The sequence below is a fragment of the Myotis nattereri genome (assembly GCF_964212035.1).
Source record: "Myotis nattereri genome assembly, chromosome: 9".
NCBI classification, from domain to species: domain Eukaryota; kingdom Metazoa; phylum Chordata; class Mammalia; order Chiroptera; family Vespertilionidae; genus Myotis; species Myotis nattereri.
In genome coordinates, this window is record NC_138084.1 from 33205847 (window position 1) to 33215728 (window position 9882).

Sequence of the window (9882 nt, forward strand, 5' to 3'; positions counted from 1 at the left end):
AAAGAGAACAAAGAGAAGTTAACAGTTGTCTGATATCTGTACTACATTAAGCTATTTATTTCATTGGCATTGTATTAGCTTTGTGCATCTAATGTAAACTGAATTGGATGGCAGTACTGTTTAGAAAAGCTGTTTACACTGTGCTCTCTTAGGATATAATACACTTCTAAAGATTGTAGCTGCTCATATTAGAAGATATTGTATAATTAGGACCATGATGTCTGGTAAGAGAATAAATATAGTATCTGACACCAAGTGAGGGCATCCTCCTATATAATAAAAGGTTAATATGCAAATTGTCCCCATGGGCAGGAGTTCAACCAACCAGGAGTTTGACGTGTGCTGACCACCAGGGGGTGGCACAGAACACGGCTGGAATAGGCTACGCAGCGCTGGCAGCGGGCAGCAGTGAAGGTACTGCCAGCCCCAGTGGGGCCCGATGAGAGCAGGACTGCGACAGGATAGTGGAGCAGGTGAGTGGGCGGTGCCAGGCCAAGGCAGGTGTGAGCAGGGGCCCCGATTGCCCCACCGGTCACCCCACAGATGGGCCCTAATCACCGGCCAGGCCTAGAGACCCTACCTATGCACAAATTTCGTCCACTGGGCCTCTAGTAATATATAAATGTATTGAATGAATTTACCTGTAAATCTTATAAGAACTCAGTGGCCCTTATATTTTGCTGTATTGACACTAGAGGGAGCTCTATGCAGCTTTATTTTGGGATTAGAAGTGATGGGAGTTCAAAGTTGTCATAAGAAGAAAAAAGGTAAATTTATTAGCAAGATTGACATTAGTGATATTTTGCTAGCTACAAGACACTTTGTGATTTATAAATAACATAGGAGACAAAAGAACTCATTTCAGGATTTCTAATAAGGCAAGAGAATCAAAATACAGGGTAGCCCCAAAAAATGTCTGCAAAGCTGATAGCTTATGCAATGTTTCTTTTCAGGTTTAACCCATTGGAATTACTATCATTATTCAAAATGTGTATATATATATATTTGGGGGGGGACACCCATATTTTTATTTTTTTATGTTATTTTTTAATACATTTTATTGATTTTTTTTACAGAGAGGAAGGGAGAAGGATAGAGAGCTAGAAACATCGATGAGAGAGAAACATTGATCAGCTGCTTCTTGCACACCCCCCATTGGGCGGGCATGTGCCCGCAACCAAGGTACATGCCCTTGACCGGAATCGAACCTGGGACCCTTGAGTCTGCAGGCCAACGCTCTATCCACTGAGCCAAACCAGTTAGGGCAACACCCATATTTTTAGAAACTCAATATCAGATGTGAAATATCTGTGCTATGTATTGGGTAAAGTAAGTAGTTTTACTGGTGACCTTTTCCTTCCACACTGATAAATATTCTTAGCTAATAATTTATAGCCTTGCCCTTAAATCAAGATTCAGTTTTAAAATTATAGTGTTTTTTTAAAATATATTTTATTGATTTTTTACAGAGAGAAAGGGAGAGGGATAGAGTTAGAAACATTGATCAGCTGCCTCCTGCACACCCCCTACTGGGAATGTGCCCGTAACCAAAGTACATGCCCTTGACCGGAATCGAACCTGGGACCCTTCAGTCTGCAGTCCGACGCTCTATCCACTGAGCCAAACCAGTTAGGGCAACACCCAGATTTTTAGAAATTCAATATCAGATGTGAAATATCTGTGCTATGTATTGGGCAAAGTAAATAGTTTTACTGGTGACCTTTTCCTTCCACACTGATAAATATTCTTAGCTAATAATTTATATCCTTGCCCTTAAATCAAGATTCAGTTTTAAAATTATAGTTTTTTAAAAAAAATTAAATTATAGTTTTTCTTAATAGTTCTAAATGCTCTTCTCAAAGTAGAATTGGGTCTATCAGCTCCCTGCCTACTGCCTTCTCCCAAACTCGTAATACATCATCAATGTTACCTGTCCTGCTCCCTGAGCTCTACTCTTCACCCTTAAGATTTCAGAAGCTTAAAGAGTTAACTAGCTATAGTGCATAAGTTCAGTTCAGAATAAAAAAAAAAGCATGGAATCTCTATCTGCCACTTACTTGTTGCATGGTCTTAAGACGATGGTAAATAGCTAATTTATTTAATGCTTACATATGGCAAGGCATAACACTGAGTGCTATTTGCATGACATGTATAATCCTCCTAATCACTCTATGAGGCAAGTATTATTATCATCATTTACCAATGGTGATTATACCCCCAAAGGAGTATTGATAAGCAAGTAATGTTAAGTATATACAGTGTGTAAGTATATACAGAGGGTAAGTTACTTAGTGTTAACTAAGGCTTAACAGGTATAAAGCCAGGATGCCTAAAACTAAAGCCCTTGCATCTAGTCCAGCCGTGGGCAAACTATGGCCCGCGGGCCGGATCCGGCCCTTTTGAAATGAATAAAACTAAAAAAAAAAAAGACCGTACCCTTTGATGTAATGATGTTTACTTTGAATTTATATTAGTTCACACAAACACTCCATCCATGCTTTTGTTCCGGCCCTCCGGTCCAGTTTAAGAACCCATTGTGGCCCTCGAATCAAAAAGTTTGCCCACCCCTGATCTAGTCACACATTGCCACCACTGTCTGATCCCTTTGTGCCTCGTTTCCACATTTATATAGTGCTTATAATGTTTGCTTCATATAGGTGATCTGAGAGATGAAATAATACAATGTATTTATTATGACCATTTGGTACATAATAAATTTCATTCCATTTCTTCTCCCATTCACCTTTCTTCCTTACAGAGAAAACGGAAACCTGTTCTCTTCACTATCTTCGTACCGCCCTAAGAATTTAGGTCCTAATTTTATGCTGTTACTTGAATGCTTTGTTTTTGTTTTTAAAACCAGTAACTTACTTAAAAGAAACTTAATTTCTCTAGAATTCTTTGAGGTATGATGGCCCTTGACTTTATAAAAGTGTTTATCATGTCAATTTTTAAAGTAGCTCTTGACACTTTTGCTTATCAACTTCTGTTAGCACAGCCCATAGTAACTGAACAACCCATTTATCTCATGGCCTCTGATGAACATACTGGTTTTGTTTCCTTTCAAAATGACAACCAAATGACTGATTCTTTAACAATTGAGCACAGAAATAAGTGCAGCCAGGTAAGAGTAACAGTGTGATGTTTAGAGTTGCTCACTCTAAGTCACTTCTATTAATCAGATCACTTTCTCTTTATTTTCTCGAGCATGGCAGAGTCTCTAAGAAGTCAGTTATGCAGTGACAAAAAAACAAACAAACACAACTGCAAATGAGATTTCTGCCTTTTATCTGGGGTTCTCTGTATAAGTGGCATTCTGAGAAAACTATGTATTTTGAATAATTGTAAAACCAACAAGATATAAAAATGAAATACAGTCTGGTGGGCTGAAACAGCCCTGAATGATTCTTCCTTAATTTAATCTCAGTTCTCTAAGTAGCTTTCTGAAAATAGGTATATCTGTCTGGGCTTATCTCTTTATCTGCAAAATGAAATAATTCAGTTAACTGACCTCCAGGGTTTTTGGCTTAAGAAATTCGTACTAGAAGGCCTTACATTTTTACAGCTACCTTTTCAACAAACTTATAATCAACTGGAATATCTCCACCTGGATATTCCCCACAGATACCTCAAAATCAGCATGAGTGCCCTGGCCAATGTGGCTCAGTTATAGAGTTGTTCCATACACCAAAAGGTCTCAGGGCACATACTTAGGTTGTGGGTTTGATCCCCAGTGGGGTTGCATATGGGAGGCAACTGATTGATGTATTTCTCACATTGATGTTTCTCTCTCTCTTTCCCTTCCTCCCTCTCTAAAATAAAAAATAAAAAAATAGAGAAAAAAAAATTTTTAATCAGCATGAAATGCAACTTTACCATGCCCCTCAAATTTGTTCCTCTGCTGTATTCTCTGTGTGGTCACTTAAGCTAGAAATCCTGTAATCACCCTTGACTTTACCCTAACCCCTATATCTCATCAGACACCAAGTCCCATTTTCTTCCTTCCAAGTATTTTTCTAAACTTTTTTTGCTACTCCTACTAAGATTGCCCTAGTTTGGACTCTTGTTATCTTTATTCTGGTCTACGGCAGTGGCCTAACCATAAATTTCACATGTAATTCTAAAATTAGATTATATGTTTCATCTTGACCACATGCAACAGTAGCTATACAAATATTTGACCTGTTCAGGTGCATCCATAGTGATACCATTTTGGGAGACATACCTAACAAAAGAAGTCCAAATATTTTAATAATGAAAATGATTATGACACCCCAAAATGAATATCAATCCAAATGGTATCTACACTAATAAAAGAGAAAAATGGTAATTGGCGTACGGCGCTACCCTTTTCATTGGTTGATCAGGGCTATATGCAAATTAACTGCCAACTGAGATGGCAGTTAACTGCCAACAAAGATGGCGGCTAATTTGCATATGTAGGCACAATGCAGGGAGGCGAAAGGGAAAGCAGGAAGAAGTCCCCTGCCACTAACAGTGATCAGAAACCCAGGGGGGAGCTAAGAGGTGGGGGGCAAGGCAAAGGCGTTAGGCCTGGGCAGGGGCAGAGCGGGAGATCGCGGCGCTGCTGCCGCTGCGGGTCCCCACTGCCCGGGCCAGACGCCTTGGCCAGAGGCGTTAGCCCTGGGCAGGGGCGGAGCCTGCAATCGCGGGGAGCTGGGGGTCCCCTGCCCAGGCCTAATGCTTTGGCCAGAGGAGTTAGGCCTGGGCAGGGGCAGAGCCTGCAACCGCGGGGAGCTGGGAGTCCCCTGCCCAGGCCTAACGCCTCGGCCAGAGGTGTTAGGCCTGGGCAGGGGCAGAGCGGGAGATCGCAGGGAGCTGGGAGTCCCCTGCCCAGGCCTAATGCCTCGGCCAGAGGCGTTAGGCCTGGGCAGGGGCGGAGCCTGCAACTGTGGGGAGCTGGGGATCCCCTGCCCAGGCCTGACACCTCTGCCGGAGGCCTCAGGCCTGGTCAAGGGGCCGATCCGGTGATTGGTGATTGGAGGGTGATGAGGGTCAACTCCTCTGGCCGAGGCATCAGGCCTGGGTGGGGGGCGGAGCCGGGGATTGGAGGGATATGATGGTCCCCTTGCCCAGGCCTGAAGCCTGGGTCAGAGGCGTCAGGCTTGGGCGGGGGGTGGAGCAAGCAATCAGAGGGTGATGGGGGTCCCCTGTCCAAGCCTGACACCTCTGGTGGAGGCGTCAGGCCTGGGCAAGGGGCCGATCAGGCAATCGGAGGGTGATGGGGGTCTACGCCTCTGGCCGAGGCATCAGGCCTGGGCAAGGGGTAGAGCCAGCAATTGGAGGGGTCTGGGGGTCCCCTGCCCAGGCCTGACGCCTGGGCCAGAGGCATCAGGCCTGGGCTGGGGGCAGAACCAGTGATGGGGGAAATGAGGGCCCCCTGCCCAGGCCTGACACCTCTGTCAGAGGCGTCAGGCCTGGGCAAGGGGCCAATCCTGCGATTGGAGGGTGATGGGGGTCAACGCCTAAGGGCTCCCAGTATGTGAGAGGGGGCAGGCTGGGCTGAGGGACACTCCCCCCACACACACACCCAGTGCATGAATTTCATGCACCGGGCCCCTAGTACTATCTAATAAAGAGAGAATATGCAAATTAACCATTACTCTGTGACAAAGATGGCTGCACCCACAGCCAATAAGGAGGGAATATGCAAATTGACACAAGAAAGATGGTGGAGGCCAGGCCGAGACGCTTGTGTCGTTGCCATGGCGATGACGCAGGTGTTGCGCTCCACTCCGGGCCTCTGGGCAGCACGCATGCACAGGTGCAGAGTGGCTGGGGCTGGGTGGGACGCCTGCTATGAGGGCGGGTACGGGGGGTGGGGGGGGGTGGAGGGAGCTACAGGAGGGTGGCAGGGCCGAGCGAAGGCCCGGGTCCCGGGTGTCAGAGGGAAGCCAGTGCCGGCAGCCAGTGGAAGGAAGGCCTATTCTTGCACAAATCTTTGTGCATCGGGCCTCTAGTTAAATATACTGTATATGCAGTGTGTATCAAAGTATCCAGTAAATACTAGATGCTCAATAAATATTGAGTGACCAAGTAAATAAAACATGTAGCTATAAAGATAACAGTGTGGATTTAATTACACTGTGGACCTGTGCCCATGAAATAATGTTAGTTGGGGGAAAAGACACCATCCTCTAAGAGTGTCTCTTACATGAAGATGAATCAGGATATGTTATAGATTGTCTCTCCAAGTGAATTAAAAAATCAAAATATACCAGTTGTATCACTAGAACATCTTGAAAATAAATGCTATCTATCCTCGTAAGCTCACTGGTGTGGCTAAGGTATTTCATTGGCCACAGTTCCTGATTTCAGCTCTAGTGATTTTTAGATCTGTGATATTGATCTCTTGGGCTTCTAAGTTGCTGAGACGCCAGCTTCTGGGCCCACCCAGATTGCTGGCTGGCATCCTCCCCTAAGTAAGCACTGCATTCTCTTATAACAGGGTGGGGCCTGAATCTACTGCCCAGGATTTCAGCCAGGACAGTGGGGAAATGCCTATGTGGCTCAAGGCATCTGGGAAAATTACTGAATTTTACTAAGCTACCCAAACCATTTTTTAAAGCCCAACTACATTAAAAAGTGAATTTAATGAATCATAATCAAAATGTTTCTCTTTCTATGAAGTTGTTTCAGGTCACACTCTTTTTTTTTTAATGACCCTGTACTTTGACTGTTACTCATGCTTTGAGTAAAGTTTTGACTGTAAGGAGTGTGGGTTTCAAACTATCTGCTGGTACACTGGGATTCCACAAACTAGACCGATGTGTTGCCACAGCTAAAATCAAATCTTGGTGGTCTTTTTCCCAGGTCCAATAAAAGTTGGTAGATAGAATTTTGTCAATTGTATGTTTCTTCTCTGTAAATGTTTTTGATGCATTAATACCTGCTACCAAATTTAAAAGGTTATAAGGAAGCATTATGGGAATATTTGGCCAGCTGAATATTCTTGGTCTAATAGCTTGTCTTTGTGGCCATGTGTATTCCTGGTGGTTTTATGTTATATACATATATTTTTTTGCTAGTAAATTGTTCCTTGTTCATCAAATTGAATTAAATGTGTAATTATCAGAGGTAGCAAAGGCCAACTTGATTTCTAGGTGCTCCACTCCTGGACTAGCTGTGCAAAATATAAAATCCAAATAGTCTTATGTAATTTGTACAGATCATACACTCAAAGGCACTACTTACTTTAATGAAAATAACCCTTGGTAATGAAAGTATAAATCTAAGTTCAGGTAATCCCTGGCTTATTTCTTCAATATAATGACGTCTGGAAAAGTGCTGGGAGAGTGTGCCCTGGTTTTTGGCACTCAACCTGTAATTAAGACTCCTCCCTTATTCCCTAACCTAAGGCACAAGTTGGGACTTTCTAGAACCCTTTCTGACTGATAATACCTGCTCTAGGCCTAGTGCTGTGCTATGTCCTGAAGTTACTAAGGACAAAATACAGTTTGGTGGGTATTTTAAGAGCACATAAACACCTAATCAGAGTACTATTCATTAAGTCTTAGAAAAATGTACTAACTTCTGTGAGAGTACAGAAAAATGGTGACTATCAGAAAAAAGTCAGGCAAGGTTTCACAAAGAGGTGACGTTTGAACTAAGCCTTGAAAAGCATGAATATGCCCCCTGAATGTCAGATAAGGTATAGGGAGAAGGGATGGATAAGCAATTGCAGACATAGAACAGTGCAGGTATAGTCACAGGTGTGTGGCACGAGAGAGGTGGGTTCTACTCAGCATAGGATGTGCTGGGGAGCAATGCAGATGGTGAGGCTGGAAATAGACAAGGGTTGGGATCATGAAAGAAAGGCTGGGTACTTGAACATTATCTTGTGGGAATGAAGAACTACTAAGGAATTTTAGCAGATAAGTGAAACAATGAAAATTACATTTAGAAAAACCTCTGGCTCCATTTTGGAGACTAGATTGAAGGTATGGGAAACCAGTTAGGAGCCTGTTGTAGAAGTCAAATTCAAGAATTGTTTTGAGCCTGGCCAACGTGGCTCAGTTGGTTGAGTGTTGTCTTGTGCACCGAAAGCTTGCCAGTTCAATGTCTCTGTCTCTCCCTTCTTCTCTCTAAGCATGTCCTCTGTGAGGATTAAAAAAAGGAAAAAAAAAAAGAATTGTTTTGACAACCTGAGAGTGGGACACGGGGACGGGGAGTAGGGGGAATACATGGTGGGAGCAGGAAGTAGAGGACAGGGAGAAGCCTTAAAAAAATGTTACAGGTTGGGGGGTGGGAGTGGCTGGGGAGAGTTCAATAGGGGAAAAATGAGACATATATAATACTTTCAACAATAAAGAATTTATTGTTTTAATTTTTTTTTATTGATTTCAGAGAGGAAGGGAGAGGGGAGAGAGAGATAGAAACATCAATGATGAGAGAGAATCATTGATTTGCTGCCTCCTGCACGCTCCCTACTGGGGATCAAGCCTGCAACCTAGGCATGCGCCCTTGACCAGAATAGAACCCTTCAGTCCGCAGGCCAGCACTCTATTCACTGAGCCAAACCAGCCAGGGCAACAATAAAGAATTTAAATTTAAAAAAAAAAAATGTTACAGGTTGCCCGGCCGGTGTGATTCAGTGGTTGAACATTGACCCATGAATCAAGAGGTTCAATTCCCAGTCAGAGCACATGCCCAGGTTTCAGGCTCCATGCCTAGTAGGGGGTGTGCAGGAGGCAGCCAATCATGTTGATGTTTCTAACTCTATCCCTCTCCTTTCCTGTCTCTCTAAAAATCAATTAAAAGTTGTTTATAAAAAAAAAGTTCCATGTTTCTCAAAGGGCAAATGATAAGCAGGTAGGGTTACCAAATCAGCCTTTCCTCATGTATAAAATGGGACCAGTTATCTTTCCCCTCCTGTCTTAAGGGCGTACTGAAATGGCAATGAAATGTAAAGGTGTGTCATAGTGATCTTTATCCATAAAATAAATACCATGAGGTTGAATGATATGAAATTGCCTCTTTTATAGCTAAAAAAAAAAAAAAAAAAATCAAGTATCACAATTTCAGTGATTCAACCACATAGTTTGTGGATTAGTTTTTCCCTGTTATTTCCTGTCTTCTTTTCAGCCATATCATTGCCATTCTTTCTTTCTTTTAAGATGAGCAATACATTTCATCAAGGGGGTTTCCAGAAAGGTTAGGAAAGCAAGTGTGATAGAAAAGTGTACAGGCTTTGAAGTCAGATAAACCTGGAATCAGCTTTACCTCTGTAATTTATTAACTATGATCTTCATTAAGTTACTGTGTTTCAGCCTTATTATTATTTATCTGGAAAATGGAAATAATGCCTGTCTTGCAGAGTTATTAAATGAGAACATTCATGACTTGTTTGTGTGGGGCATGTAAAAGGTGCTGAATAAAGGTCAGTTTCAACTGTTCCTTACTCCACCCCTTCCTTTTTTCTTTCTTTCTTTTTTTTTTTAACTTGTTTACAGGTTTGGTATAGAATTCTAGTTATCTGCTTCCTTGTGTCCCAGGAAAGCAGAGTTAATAGCTACACACCAGGGATTTTGGTGTGTATCAGAAATGTTCAGGTGTCATAATCTTAGGCCAAAATATTTTAAACTAAGTGACCATTTATATTATCAAATATCATTCCATGGAATTGCTTTAGTGCACAATTTGTGTCAAGTTTTTCTGGAAAGCCACAAGTCTCATCACTTCTCACATAATTCAAGAAGTACTAATTTAGCCCAGACTTCTAACAAATTCATGCATACAGACTGTGTCATATTCCCCTGGAAATGACTTCATATCTGTCGTGTGTGTGTGTGTGTGTGTGTGTGAGAGAGAGAGAGAGAGAGAGAGAGAGAGAGAGAGAGAGAGAGAGAGAGATAACTGTTT